At 38.9% G+C, this 16,747-nt stretch overlaps 1 protein-coding gene across 3 annotated transcripts in view; it reads right to left on the reverse strand.

The window, feature by feature from the left end:
* CLCN3 (chloride voltage-gated channel 3) overlaps positions 1-16,747 on the reverse strand; it is a 100,433-nt gene that overhangs the window by 65,286 nt on the left and 18,400 nt on the right. The gene's annotated exons all lie outside the window — the stretch shown is intronic.

Below are 16,747 nucleotides of genomic sequence, written 5' to 3' on the forward strand. Positions count from 1 at the left end.
TCTCTCCTATCTTCATATTTCTCGAAGATTTTGTGCTTTTTAAAAAAGACTTTTAGTAAAGAGTATTTCAAAGTGGAGTACTCCAACTGTATCACTGCGGGAAATTTTCATTAAATAAAGACATAAAGCAACTATATTAAAACAAAAACAAAACGAAAAACCCTGATGCTCATTTAAGATCAGAGTTCAAAATTTTACAGTTAACTCTGGTGTGACTCCTCTAGATTCTAGTTCTCAAATGCCTATTACACAGTGCCACTAAATAAAAAGGCGTTGTTCATTAGGAGCAATTCCACAGAACTCAGCAGTCCTGTAGAACTCCCTTTCTGAAGTACGGGAATGAGACAACCTCTGAGGTCCACCCCAACTCAAAGAATATATATGAAAATTGCAGTTGGAAGGAAAAGAACTCAGAAGGCAGGAAACAGGGAAATTTTGTTCAATTTGTTTAGTACATTTTAGTTGTTTACGATTTTTTAAACTGTATAGGTTAAATTAAGTTCCTATATTTCAAAAACGTTTGCACTTCAGATAACTAGAGCTTCTTATATAATCCCACCTGGGATTTGGGAGACAGGGTACAGGAAGGAAACACAGATTAGAATTACAAACCCAAGAATATTCTATCTAATCCTGATTGTAGCTATTAACATGTATTACTGAAAAGTAGGTTGGAGTTTCCTTTTTTTTATACCAGGAAAAACAGGCATTTGCTATTGTAGTTAGGACATGGCTGGAGGCTTCCCCTCATATCCCAAATCATAGTAACTGACTTCAAGTCCCCACTCCTTGCTAATGAGCACTCTGGGAGGTTGCCTGTGATGGCTCAACCCCTTCAATCCCTGATTTCCATGTGGAAGACCCAGATGGAGTTCTCAATTCCTGGTGTGAGGTTGGGCCAGCCCTGGCTATTGTCATCTGGGGAGTGAACCAATGGATGGGATATATCTACCCTCCTCTTTCAAATAAGTTTTATATAAAATAAAACCAGGAGACTTGACAAAGAGCTAACTTTATTAAATTAGTTCAATATACATATATATGATCATTTACGGTTCTTTGGTATTTTATAGTACCCCAAGATTTTTCTAAAACCACATACTGTATGGTACACATATATGATTTGTTATAACTATATTTTTTTTTCATGAATTTACATAAGAAGAAGATCTAGCTATAAGGTTTCCAGGTATTTATAGGCACTCTCTTAACTTGGTATTCCTGATCTACAACTTGGTAAAAAAGAATAACAATGACAGCAACACTAAGGGCCAGAGGGGACTACAGTAACCTCTCCATAACAATGGTTGCATATGACTAAACTCCTACAGGAATGTTCCTAATATAGAGGCAAGACCCAGCCTCTTCTCTGTCTCCCTTACCACAAGGTATCCTTGCCTGTCCTTTGTCAAAAAGAATTCACTGAATTGATGGGGAGGCCAAGGCAATTTTGTCTGGCTGACAAGGTCACAGCAGAACATCTGTCTCAGCAAGATGTGAGAACAACAGCTGAGGTCCTCTTGGTGGTTTTAGGTTTGTTGGGAACTACATTCTGCATAAGAAAGCCGGAGCTTCCTGGTGGTCCTGGTAATGACTGCTGTATTCCTAATTTTAGGGAAGAATGCTTAGTCTCATTATCTCCAAAATGTCCACTGCTTTGCAGAATTCTAATCAAATCAAATGCTAGCATAGGAGAAGGGGTGATGCTTTACATAAGGTTGAGCTGTTTGTGGAAAAGAATTAAAAGGCAATAGGCTCCCTGGTATATAATTCCCACCAGAATAAAGATAAATGTTATCAAAGCTTCAATTAAATATATGCTACAGATACAACTATGCGGATATCAAAACTGTAGAATAGATCTAAGCAAATCTTTAAATAAGTACAATAAAGAAATTAGAGTTCCAGAAAGAACTGCAAGGAGAGGATATATTTTTTAAAGGCCTGCTTTAAACGTTGGATTCTAGTAAAGATTAGATTAGGAAGGTGATATTCTAGCTTTGTGTAGCCAATTTCTGCATAGCTTGACAACACTCCAGGCCTTGGCTTATGTGGGCAGCCCATTATCTTGCACCTGTCTATGACTGTAACCCACGCTCTGTACATGCCCTTAAGAGTCAAAGAAATTGTAACTAGATGTAGACATAGAGTTTAGAGGCAACATAAAATACAAGGTCAATGGTTCTAAAAAAATGGACAACAGACTTTTTATTGTAAGAAAAAAGAATCATTACGTGACTTATGTAAAAATAAAGTCTGGTGCTCGAGAGCTAGAGCCATGCCTTGCTATGTCTCTCATTTCTTCGAGCGCTGACAGCTCTCACACCTTGGGACCCCTGGACTGGCTGGAGCTGGTCTCTGGCAAATTGAGAGTGGTACAGCTGGCCCTACAAGGTTCTAATCAGCAGACCCAAGAAGTCATTTGCTTATCCAATAGATAAACCTTCTAGGCCAGTAATGTCCAGAGAGATTTGTTTAGAATTCCAGGTACAGGCAGGGAAATTCCAGAGGCAAAAGGCAACTACCACTTGCATATAACCCCACCCCACCCCCAGAACAACTGAAGCCCACCTGGCCATCGTAAAAATTCCCTAAAAAGCAAGGCACTCAGCTCTCTGCTATGGCCAGGGAGTGCAGTGGAGGATGGCCCAAGTGCTTGGGCCCTGCACCCCATGGGAGACCAGGAGAAGCACTTGGCTCCTGCCATCGGATCAGCGCGGTGCGCCCGCCGCAGCGCGCCAACTGCAGCGGCCACTGGAGGGTGAACCAATGGCAAAAGGAAGACCTTTCTGTCTGTCTCTCTCTTTCACTGTCCACTCTGCCTGTCAAAAAATAAATAAATAAATAAAAATAAAAGCAAGGCACTACCAATCAAAGGAAGGTCACGAGCACAACTGACCAACCTAGAACTTGGAATGTGCACCTCTCAGCCCCAGTGTCAATCTGTAAGAAGATGCACCCATAACTTGGGAAGTAAGCAATAGCTACCCAGCTTGTGCTCTGTGCTTCCCAAATAATACCTACTTTCTTCCACTACCTAACGTTGGTGATTGGCATTCTGCATGTCAGGCAAGTTGATCCAAGTTTGGGGTTCTATAAGAACACTGACAACTAATTTGAGGGGTTGTTCTACAACACACACACAAACATTTTGTCAACACATTTGAATTTTAAAGATCAAATTTGTGTGTACATATAATATAGAATTATATTTACATAGTTTAGAATGAGACACATCAAATTCAATTCTTATCACTGAGAAATGAGGTAGACATGGGTGGAAGAGGTATAGTCTTTTTTTTATAGTTCCAAATTTTAATGTTTTTTGAAAAAATTTATTTTATAACAAATGTGAACATTTTTTATGATTTCAGAAGTAAACACATCTACCATGCTTATGGACTCCATAGACACCATTTTCTCTTCAAGAGAAAGAATCATTACTTAGGTTAAAATGCTTCCCAACTACATTTTGGGAAAGGACAAGGTACACTGGAAGGTGTGACAGAGGACTTTGACACAGATTTGGTATTACCAGGCCAATAAAAGGCATTACAATAAAGGTGGGGCTGAAGTGGAAAGAGAGCAGAAGGCAAATTAAAAAATTCCTGCGCACAGTTCCAAGAAAAATGCTCAGGATGGATCCTCTGAACAACCAAAAGCACTTAAGTGGTAGCACATAAAAGAACTAAAAAATTCACAGGGGAGGATATTTTTGTACTTACAAATGCACCCTACATTGTAATTTCAACTTGATAAGGGATTCTGGATAAATCACAACCTGTTTGGCATGTGCTTTCCTATCTATAACTAGTGAGGCAGAATATAAGACAATAGTATCATAACCATTAAACCTTGAATCTATAACATGAATGACTCAAGAGCTCTGTAAAAATTGAAGCACCAAAATCTGAAAAAAGAAAAGAAAAAGATTTTTTGGCCTTTGGATCTAACTACCAAGTTACAGAAAATACAGATAGAGAAACATGTTAAATAATAGCAAAGAGGAGACCAGCACTGTGGTACAGCTTAGGTTAAGCCTCCACCTGTGCAACTGGCAGCACCACTTCCAATCCAGCTCCTTGTTAATGGCCTGAGAAAGCGGTAGCAGATGGCCCAAATGTTTGGGCCCCTGCACCCATGTTGGAGACGTGGAAGAAGCTCTTGGCGCCTGGCTTCAGATTGGCCCAGCTCCGGATGTTGTGGCCATTTGAGGAGTAAACCAGCAGACAGAAGATTTCTGTCTTTCCCTCTGTAATTCTGTCTCTCAAATAAATAAATGAATTTTTAAAAAAAATAATCAATCAGGAAAACTAGGAAACAAACTAGGAAACCAAACACTTATTTTTAAAAATTTATTTGGGAGTCTGAGAGAGATAAAGAGAAATAGAGAGAGAGAGAGAGAGAGATCTTCCATCCACTAGTTCACTCCTCAAATAGCCACAATGGCTGGGGCTGAGCCAGGTCAAAGCCAGAAAACTGGAACATCATCAAGGACTATACTGCTTTCCCAGGCACATTTGTGGGGAACTGGATTGGAATTGGAGCAGCTGGGGCTTGAATCAGCTCTCATATGGGATGCCAATGTCAGTCAACAGCTTAACAACTCACTTCACCATAATGCTGATCTCTGAATGTCCTAATTTCTTAAACAGTAAAAAAACAGGAAGAAAGGGGAACCCATGGGGGGGGGAAAAAAAAAGACTTAACAGACATATCAATCAATTTGATATACAAATTTTAATGAATTAGCAAAATGTGAAAGACAAGATATTGGACCCTAAGAATTATTCATATTGAGATATGATAATAGCCTTTTAGAGACATACAACAAAACACCTATGTCTTTGTACCCACCTATATAGAATACAATACTTCAGATTAATTTCAAAATAAGTAGGAAGGGGTAGGATGAAATAAAATTGTCCATGAGTTGATCAATATTTAAGCTATACTATGACAACAAGAAGGTCAGAATACTTTTTTCTATACTTTTAAAATATTCTATAATGAGTTATTTTTAAATTATTTTAACAAAATAAGTAAAATCACTTATACGAGATAGACATTAGTAAAAATTAATTGCTTACTCTTCAAACTAAATACATTACTACAAGAAGTGGCAGTTTAACAACTGTGGATTACAATCCATAGGTATGGCTGTATTACATTTACATTTAGACACATTACTTGCCATTATGCTTTAACATGAATTCAGTCCCTCTCCCTAAGAAAAAGCATCAGAAAAGAAAAGAAAAAAAAAGACAAAGCAAAACTTTTTTTTTCTCTTTCTTTTTTTAATTTATTTGACAGAGTTATAGACAGTGAGAGAGAGAGACAGAAAGGTCTTCCTTCCATTGGTTCACTCCCCAAATGGCTGCTACAGCCAGTGCTGTGCCGACCCGAAGCCAGGAGCGAGGTGCTTTTTCCTGGTCTCCCATGTGGGTGCAGGGGACCAAGCCCTTGGGCCATCCTCCACTGCCCTCCCGGGCCACAACAGAGAGCTGGACTGGAAGAGGAGCAACCGGGACTAGAACCCGGCACCCATATGGGATGCCGGAGCTGCAGGCGGAGGATTAACCAAGTGAGCCATGGCGCCGGCCCCCAAAGCAAAACTTTCAAGGACAATCGATTCAAACTGCAACTTTAGTTGTAAAGTCATTAAGTAGGTAAGAAAAAAAGAGGTGGTAATTCTAAAAAATGACAAGCCAGAAAATAAACTGAAAAAACAAGATGGTTTTGCAATATTTCTACCTTATATCCACAAAGTTTTAGTTCTCAGCATGGCTGCCCATTACCCAAATATTTCATAAGATTAAAAATATGAAGAGGGGCCAGTGCTGTGGCACAGAGGGTAAAGTCACTGCCTGCAATGCCGGTATCCCTACAGGTGCCGGTTTGAGTCCCAGCTGCTCCACTTCCAATCCAGCTCTCTGCCATGGCCTGGGAAAGCAGTAGAAGATGGCCCAAAGTGTTTGGGCCCCTGCACTTGCACGGGAAACATGGTAGAAGCTCCCAGCTCCTGGCTTCAGATTGGCCCACCTCCAGCTATTATGGAAATTTGGGGAGTGAACCAGCAGATGGAAGACCTCTCTCTCTCTGCCTCTCTCTGTAACTGCCTTTCAAATAAATAAATATTGAAAAAAAGAAGCATGAAGAATTTTCTTTCATAAACATCACAAAATGATCACTTTCTCAAAATCTGAATCAAAAACAGCCAATATTTTTAATGCCTAAACAATCTCATTTCAAGGAATTTGTCAAATACACTCAAGGCAGGGCTGGAATTGTTGCACAGCAAATTAAGCCATCACATGCAATACTGACATCCCATATGGGCACAGATTTGAGTCCTGGCTGCTCTACTTCCCATCCAGAGCTAATTGACACTATAGACCAAATGGATCTAACTGAAATCTACAGAACTTTTCACCCCACAGTTGCAGAATACACATTCTTCTCATCAGTATATGGAACTTTCTCTAGAATAGACCATATGCTAGGATATAAAGCAAACCTCAGCAAGTTAAAAAAAAAATAACAATCACACCATGAATCTTCTCTGATCACCATGGATGGAAGCTGTAAATCAACAACTCCAGAAACTCTAGAACATATGCACACATGGAGACTGATCAACACACTCTTGAATGAACACTGGGCCACAGAAGAAATCAAAAGAGAAGTAAAAAAATTTTTGGAAATGAATGAATACATCATATTAAAACTTATGGGATACAGCAAAAGCAGTGTTGAGAAGGAAGTTAACAGTGATAGGTGCCTACATCAAGAAACTGCACAAAATAAATGAACTATCAATGCATCTCAAGGACTTAGAAAAGCAACAGCAAACCAGGCCACAAATTAGTAGGAGAAAATAAATAATTAAAATTAGAGAAGAAATAAAATTAAAACAAAAAAAAAAAAATTGAAAGGGAGGAAGCCGGCGCCGTGGCTCAGTAGGCTAATCCTCCGCCTTGCGGCGCCGACACACCGGGTTCTAGTCCCGGTCGGGGTACCGGATTCTATCCCGGTTGCCCCTCTTCCAGGCCAGCTCTCTGCTGTGGCCAGGGAGTGCAGTGGAGGATGGCCCAAGTGCTTGGGCCCTGCACCCCATGGGAGACCAGGAGAAGCACCTGGCTCCTGCCTTTGGATCAGTGCAGTGCGCTGGCCGCGGCGGCCATTGGAGGGTGAACCAATGGCAAAGGGAAGACCTTTCTCTCTGTCTCTCTCTCTCACTGTCCACTCTGCCTGTTCAAAAAAAAAAAAAAAAATTGAAAGGGAGGGTATCCTCCCAAACTCTTTCTATGAAGCCTAATTCCTAAACAAAAAAAACCAGAAACAACAAAGAGAACTATGAACCAATTTCCTTGATGAACATAGATACAAAAATCCTCAACAAAATACAGGCCAATGGAATCTAACAATACATTAGAAAGATCAACCACCTGGACCAAGTCTGATTTATCCCTGATATGCAGGGATGGTTCAACATTCCCATATCAATAAAGGTGATAGATCACATAAACAAACCAAAAAACAAAAACCATATGGTTATATCAATAGATGCAGAGAATGCATTTGATAAAAAACAATATCCACTCATGATGAAAACCTTCGTCAACATAATGAAGGCAATCTACGACAAACCCACAGCCAGCACCTTACTGAATAGGGAAAAACTGGAGGCATAACCAATAAGATCCAGAACCAGAGAAGGAAGCTCACTCTCACCATTGCTATTCAATATAGTCTTGGAAGTTTTAGCCACAGCCATTAGACAAGAAAAAGAATCAAAGGGATACAAATTGGAAATGAGAAAGTCAAACTCTCCCTACTTGCAGATGACATGATTCTATTTATAGGGTATCCAAAAGACTACACTAAGAGACTCTTGGAACTCATAGAAGAGTTTGGTAAAGTAGCAGGATATCAAGTCAATACACAAAAATCAACAGGCTTTGTATACACAGTCAATGCCATGGCTGAGAAAGAACTTCTAAGATCAATCTCATTCACAACAGCTACAAAAAAAAAAAAAAAAAAAACAAGTATCTTCGAATATACTTAACCAAGGATGTCAAAGATCTGTACAATGAGAATACTTCAAAAAGTCTGCTAAAAATTTAATTAAAAATAAGTTTATTTTGGTGCAAAAAATTTGAAATCAATGTACAGTTTGTTTTTATAACAATTATTTCCATGAACATTTTGAAGACCCTTCATGTATCTTTTAAAGGTTTCATAGAAAATTTACAATTATACAGTGTATAATTTATAGTTATACAATACATGTTCTCTGATCACAATGCAATGCTACAAATCAATTTAAAAATAACCCAATTTCCTCATATGTTTGAAAATTATGCTACACTTTTTTTTTTAAAGATTTATTTATTTACTTGAAAGTCAGAGTTACACAGATAGAATGAGAGGCAAAGAGAGAGGGAGAGACAGAGAGAGAGAGAGAGAGAGAGAGAGAGATCTCTCATCCATTGGTTCACTCTCCAATTGGCTGCAACAGCTGGGGCTGCACTAATCTGAAGCCAGGAGCCACAAGAATTCCCAGGTATCCCACGTGGGTGCAGGGGCCCAAGGAATTAGACCATCTTCCACTGCTTTCCCAGGCCATAACAGAGAGCTGGATCAGAAGTAGAGCAGCCAGGACTCAAACTGGCGCCCATTTGGGATGCTAGCACTGCAGGCAGTGGCTTAACCTGCTACACCACAGCACCAGCCCCACTACACTTTCTTTTCTAAGATTTATTTTATTTATTTGAAATTTGAAATGCAGTTACAGAGGGAGAGAGAGGGAGAGAGAAAGCAAGTTCTTCCATCTACTGGCTCACTCCTCAAAAGGCCACAATGGCTGGGGCAAGGTCAGACTGGAGCCAGGAGCCTCATTCAAGTCTCTCCTGTGGGTGCAGGGGCCCAAGGACCTGGGCCATCTTCTGCTGCTTTCCCTGGTGCAATCAGCAGGGAGCTGGATCAGAAGTAGAGCAGCCAGGAATCAAATTGGCATTGTCAGTACTGTAAGGTGACTTAATCTACTGAGCTACAGCTCTGGCCATCATGTAATAATTTGATCAGGAAAAATTTAATGTAAACAATTATTAACTATTTTTGATGAATTAACCTTTAAGAAGTAAAGAGAATTTGTGGTGGTTTAACCTGTTATGCCACAATGCTGGCCTCATGTGCTATCTAAACAATCTATAGACCACAGTAGATATAAGCTAAAAATAATTTCTAAAATTTAAAATTTATTTGAAAGGCAGAGAAAAAGACTGAGACAGACACTAAGATGTTCTATCCACCGGATGTCCCCCTAAATGTCCACAATAGCCAGGGGCTGAGAGCAGGCCCAAAACCAGAGACTAGAAACTCAGTTCATTTCTTCAACATGAGTTGCAGAGATAAAATTAATTGAAACAACACCTGATGCTTCTTAGGGTCTATGTTTATAGGAAGCTGGAATCGGGAATTGGAGCTAGGAACTGAACCCAGGCACTCTGGTGTGAGATGTGGGTATCTTAACTGTTTGGCTAAATGCCTACCTTTTCCTATTTATTTATTTATTTATTTTTTTAATTTGAAAGGCAGACAGATGGAGACAGAGAGAAACAAAACCTAATTTTTAACTAGTGATAACAATAAAGGTTCATGGCATGGGGATAAAACAGTATCTGGAGGAAAATACACAGCTTTAAAGAAGAATGATTACAAGCTAAGGGGCCAACAAGGCACTTCAAGAAATTAGAAAAACTACAGGAAAATAAATCCAAAGAAAGAATAAGGAAACAAGATCATAAGTTAAAAAGAAATAAAATTCATAATACAAAAGAACAGGGGCAGGCATGATGGCACAGCAACATGGGACAACTGCATCCCAGATCCAAATGCCTGGTTCGAGTCCTGGTTTCTCTGATTCTGATCCAGCTTCCTGCTAATGAAACTGGGAGGCAGATGGCGGTCTAATATTTTTGTCTCTGCCAACCACATGGGAGACCCAGATGGAGTTTCTGGATTCTAACTTCAGTCTGACTAGCACTAGCTACTGTGGGCATTTGGGGGGTAAATCTCTCTTTATTTTCCCCTCTTTTTCTGTCCTCCACCCCCCTCTCTGCCTATCAAATACATATGATAGTAAAAATAGGTAAATTATAGTATTTTCATAAAAAAAGGATGATATAGTTTAGAGCAGCATCACAAACAGCTACAAACTGCACCAACATGAATGATTCTTAAAAATCACATTGCCTAAAAACAAACAACAAAAGTTAAATATGTCGTAAGATTTCATTTTCTTAACCTTCAAAAACAGGCAATACTAAATTATATTCTTCAGAATGCATACTTACATGCTCAAACCACAAAGTAAAACAAGAAAGCAATTAGACGGTAGGTCAGGGTTGTGGCACAGCAGGTTAAATGGCCACTGGTAATACCCATCAGAGCACTGGTTTCAGTCCTGGCTGCTCTGCTTTGAATTCAGCTCCCCATAATGTGCCTAGGAAGGCAGTGAATGATGGCCCAAGTGCATGGGCCCCTACCATCTTTGAAGAAGATCTAGATGGTGTTTGGGCTACTGGCTTCAGCCTGAGCCAGTGAGGCCATTTGGGGAGTGAACAGGAAGTTACCTGATCTTTCTCTCTGTGTCTACCTCTCTGTTGCTGTGACTTACAATGAATTTTAAATTTTTAAATGTAACTCAATTTTTAGAAAACTGATTAGACATATAGCAAACACTATTTTAGAGGAACAAGAAGGGGTTGTGATCAAGAAAGTAAATGGAAGGGGCTTCTGAAATATAGTTTGCTTTGTTTTCTTAACCTAGGTGGGCTGCAAAGATGTTTGTTTTGTCTCCTTAAACTGTACTGTTAATCGCAATTTCTAATGTCTGTTACATTACAAAATATAAGTTTAGAAATTTATCATAATCACTATTAACATCTAAACCCTTTTACTCTTATTTATAGTCTCAATTGGTTGTAGGTAACAAACAACCTAAGTATCCACACTGCTTTTTCACTTCTGGTCATTACGTCTTCCATTTTGGAACTATTTAAACACATTCACACAGTCCCTATGATTTTACACAACTTGCTGATAACTAGATACAGCCGTTTCCAACTGAAACTCTTGCTCAGAACCACAATATGAAACACTTTATTACTTTCTCAAGTCTCCCAAGGACAGTTCATAGGTAATATTCTACATGCGCAGAAGAAAAGTTAATTCATTACAACATCTGGATGAGGACACGTTTTTAAAAGTCTTCATTGACTTAGTCATAGTTAACTTTCTTTGAACATTTTTAAAAATTTGGTATCCTAGGCTTATTTATAAGGGCACCAGCTTATTAACAACCAGTTCTTTTTTCATAGTTTCTTAGTGACATTCTGAATTACAGTACTTCATAATGTTAGTATCGGTTAGCTTTCCCTAACTGGTTTACCTAACTGTTAAGTAAACATATGGATTTGGGTAGTCCCCTACTTCACATATGTTCATATTAAGGCAGATAAGCAGCTTGCTCTGACAGTCTGGAGACACAGGTGCAGAAAATGTTTCTCCAAGATAGTTGGCAACTAAACGTGAAGGGTGTCAAATGTATTAAGACCAAGACTCTGCTTAGAATTAGTATCCGATGAACCCTAGAAGTACTTATTTATTTCTAAAAATAATTCTGAGTAGACCATTTGAAAAAGTTTTGACCTTTTACCAACAGAGAAACATTAAATGTTAGTGGAAGTGTGTTGTTAACTTCATTTTAAGAATTTCTAAACAAATCTGTTACTAAAGACTCACAATGTAACTATTTCATGCTTTCTAAAAGGCTTAAGAGTTTATGTTGCCGAATTTGACATGTTGCCAAGTTTCACTCATTACACTCATTAGAACAATACCACCAATGTTACTTGGTAGATGCCAGATAAAACAATAAAGTTAAAATCACCTTGTCATCTACTGGAGAGAACATGCACAAACATAACCTTTGAAACACTGTAGCAAAGTCAAATTATTCCAACTCAGAATACCTTCCTTGCATTTCTACACTATATCCTAACTTTATACTATCAGATAATTGTTTATAAATCCACATCAAGGACACAATATTTACTTTAAAAATACTGTAAGATTATTTTATTAATGTTTTATGTCTAAAGTTGATACCAAAGAGCTTCATTATTCTTATTTATATCAAGCAACCAACTGCAACTGTCTTACCAGTATTTAGACTTTTAATCTTCAGCAACAATTCCACCATCAATTTTCAAAACACTGTATCCCAACATCTCTCATATGAATTACTACACTTACCTCCATTCTCTCATCACCTACCAGATCCATTTGTCCATAAAACTGGATAATCTTTTAAAATTACAAATATCATATTACCCTTTGCTTTAAAACTCTCAGTGGTTTCTCATAATTCTTATAAAAGAGTGTCAAAACCTTAACAACATGATTTACCTTATTTAACCCTCTTTAGTCTTGGTCCTTCCCTTATTAGCCCTGATTCTTTACACCAACCCCTAAAGCTTCCAGCTCCTTCCTACCCCCAGGGCTTTCTCACAGGCTGTTCCCTCAGTGCAACTGTGCCCTGTAATCAAGCTCCCAGCACTTCCATTCCACTACTTCCTTCCTTCACCTGCCATGATTGTACTCATTCTTCAGTTCTTATTTTACTTTTTAAAGTTTTATTTCTTTTCATTTTTTGAAAGATCTTCGTTCATTGGTACATCCCCCACATGCCCACAACAGCTGGAGTTGGACCAGGATGAAGCCAAGAGCTCAATCTAGGACTCTCAAGTAGGTGGCAGGGACTCAAGTACTGTGGCCATCACCTGAGGCCTCCCAGCGTGTGCAAAACCAGGATTTATATCTAGGCACTGTGTTATGGAATGTGGGCCACTCAAGCTGTGTCATAACAACTGTACCTGCCCCATTCTCATTTAAAATGACACATCTTGTCCCACTCATGTTCTCACATCGTACTCTTACATCACAACTGTAATTGTTTTTTCTGAGATTATTTATTACAATAGTACTCTCGCTAGAGTGCAAGCTCCTTCAGACAGACATCATTCTTGTTCTCTGCTCTATTCCAAGCACCTACTATTGTATCTGATCGATAAATTAGCCTAGTAATTATCTGCTGAATGGAATATGCACAGAATTAAGCCTAGAAGCAAAATACCACTATAGTCAGTTATGCCTGGGTAACGGGATTTTCATTTTTTCTGCCTTATATGTTTTATAACATATTTTCTACAATAAGCAAATTTTGCTTTAATTATTTAAAACATCTTCTGACTCATTAAAATAAAATCCATTTTATAATAGTTTTAACTATACAAGAATTTGTAAATACAGTACAGAGTTCTCAGTTTCCTCAGTTGTTAACATCTTATGTTTCCACGGTACATTTGTCAAAACCAAGAAACTGTCACACAAGTACCTTACCATTCAGCAAACTCCAGGCTTATTTGAGTTTCAGCTTTTCTATTAATGCCTTCTTTCTATTCCACGCTCTAATCCAGGATAAACATTGCATTGAGTTATTTCTCCCTAAACTCCTTTTGTCTTTGACAGCTTTTTGGTCTTTTCTTCTTTATACGACCCTGATTTGTCTGGCTTCCTGTAACAAGTCTAGGCTTATCTACTGTTTTGCTTGTGATCAGACCTGGTTACAAGTCTTTGGAATGAATATCAGAAAGATGACATGTTCCTCATGTCACATATCAGGGATACATGATATCTATCTTACATCACTGGTGATATTAATGTTCATCATTTGGCTAATACAGTGTTTGCCAGGTTCTTCACTATAAAGTTACTTTCTTTACCTTTTTTCCTATTCGATTCTTTGGAAATGCGTTCTTAAATCTATCTTTCCTTTGAGGAAGGAAGTAAGAACTAAGCTTCTACATGAGGATAGGGTATCTATAAAAATTACTGGGGCTGGCACTATGGCATAGCGGGTGACGCTGTGCCTGCTGGGCTGGCATCCCATATGGGTGCCAGTTCAAGTCCCAGCTGTTCCACTTCCAATCCAGCTCTCTGCTACGGTCTGGGAAAGCAGTAGAAGACGGGCCAAGTGTTGGGCCCCTGTACCCTTGTGGGAGACCCGGAAGAAGCTTCTGGCTCCTGGCTTTGGATCAGCGCAGGTCTGGCTGTCGTGGCCAATTAGGGAGTGAACCAGTTGGAAGACCCCTCTCTCCCTTCCTGCCTCCCTCCCTCCCTTCCTCTCTCTGCCTCTCCTTCTAAAATATAAAAATAAAAATGAAAAAACATAAACATTACTAAAAGACAGATTTGCCTTTTTTGTTCCATTTTCTTGTCCAATAATTTATCTGTTATGGGTTCATTTTACACTTTGGATTATAATCTATTCTACATCCTGTTATTTTCTTGCTCTAATGATTCCAGATTTGGCCATTAGGAACTCTTCCAGATTAGCTACCATGTTCCTTTGACAAACCACCATCCTTTTGTTTCTTGAGCACTTCCTTACCTCTGGTATTACAAAATACTTCAGAGTCATCATGTATTTCCCCTGCCCCAATGTTCAAGTCATTACTAAGTTCTGAAGTTAATCATATAGCATTGTTATGAATCCATGATAATCTTTCTGAACGACATGATGTCATCTGTTTGATGGCTGAGGTAAGTATATGTAAGTTAAATCTGAACCTATTGAAAACTGTCACAAAGGATTCTCGTATTATATCACCATTTCTTCTATCATATTCTTTTCAGATAAGAAAACTGAGAAACAGAAGTGAAGATAATGGTAGGTTAGTTATTATGATAGCCATTATCTTCTACAGTTTTTCTCCTGAGTTTAAGATTTAAAACAAAACAAAACAAAACAAAACTTGTCTATTTGAGTGGCAGAGTTATGAAGAGAGAGAAGGAGAAACAAAGACAGATCTTCCATCAGGTGGTTCACTCTCCAAATGGCTACAATGAATGGGGCTGGGCCAGGCCAAAGCCAGGAGCCAGGAGCCTTCTCCGGGTCTCCCTCATGGGTGCAGGGGTCCAAGGACTGATCCAGGGAGCTGGATCAGAAGTGGAGCAGCCAGTATTCGAATCAGCATCCATATGGACGTCAGCACTGCAGGCACAGCTTCAACCTGCTGAGCCACAGTGCCGGCCTCTCCTGACTTTCAAGTGCATCTCTTTTCCCACTAAATTTCACTACCATTTTAGTGTGCTCCTTTTCTATACAATTATAATATAGGGGTGACAGAGTTCATGCTACTCCAGTAAATATTCTACCAACTGTATAGGTGTTCAGCTAAATCAAAACTTTTCTCTACATACACATTTTGATTCAATAAACAAAAAGGAGAAGACTCCTAAAAGCTATCAACTAGGTCTAGCAAAAATGTTAACTGGATGAATATTTTATAAAATGGCAAAATTTTACTGAGCTCCTACTGTGTGCCTGCCAATATATTAATCACTGTAAAAAAGGAGGTTAAACAAACAGTACACGTGGCTGCCTAGGATATGCTAACATTACTTCCCTAAAGAGTCTGGAAATAAGGAAAAGAAGATTGTTCATCTTGAATTAGACTACACAGTCAACACATAATGATCACCTTAAAATAGATTATGAGCATAGAAAAATCAATTATAATCTAACAGGAATTACTAAAACTTAACTGGAAAAAATGTCTAGTTTAATCTAGGAGAAAGGTAGGCTATAAACAGGTAAGATAAATAAGAACAAGAAAGCAAACACAGTAGAAGCACCCACTTTATTACATAGGAGGGCCTCTCAGCCCCACCTTGAGAAGCAAGATAAGGCTTTCTGAAGAGACTGAGGGCCAACATGAGAAGCAAAGTACAAGCATTAATTGCAATTACAGTCAAAGAAACATGTACAACAAAGACTTAGAAAAAGGGCAGCCAGGTCCTAGCCCAAACCTAAGCATTACAAGTACAAGGCCCAGAGAGTTAGTACAAATACTTAGTATATAAATATTTTAAAGTTATAAATGAACTTAAAAAGCTGTTAATGAAGTATGTTCCATCTTCCTACATTGACAGATATACTTTATAACAACCTGGAAGTTAAAATTTCAGGTTCAGTATTCTAATTCTGCAGCCAAATTGTCGACAATTTGAAAAACACTAAAAACTATGAAGAAAAATAAAAAGCATCTCAACTCTATCACCATGAAAAAGAAATTATTTTGGTAGGGGCCGGCACTGTGGCGTAGTGGGTAAAGCTGCTGCCAGCAGCACCAGGATCCTGTGTGGGCATCGGTTCAAGTCTTGGCTGCTCTGATATGACCTAGGAAAGCAGTAGAAGATGGCCCAATTTCTTGGGCCCCTGCACCCGTGTGGGAGACCTGGAGCAAGCTCCTGGCTCCTGGCTTCAGATCCGCACAGATCCAGCCATTGTGACCAATTGGGGAATGAACCAGTGGATGGAAACCACCCCCGCCTCCGGCTCTCCCTCCCTCTCTCTCTGGTTCTCCCTCTCTCTCTCTCTCTGTAACTCTTTCAAATAAATAAACCAATCTTTAAAAAAAGTTTAAAAAAGTAAATTATTTTGGCATATACCTCTCCAATTTTTCCTGTGTATGTTTCACATTTTAAGAGAATTGAGATATAGACTTTGATATAAATCTTCCGCTCTTGTAGTTTATAACACCTTATAAAAAGTCACCTTACTCAGTTACCCAGTGTGCATTTGCAGCTTCTCAAAGTGTGGTTCAGTCTGATC

Source organism: Lepus europaeus, chromosome 16 (genome assembly GCF_033115175.1).
Source record: "Lepus europaeus isolate LE1 chromosome 16, mLepTim1.pri, whole genome shotgun sequence".
Taxonomy (NCBI): Eukaryota; Metazoa; Chordata; class Mammalia; order Lagomorpha; family Leporidae; genus Lepus; species Lepus europaeus.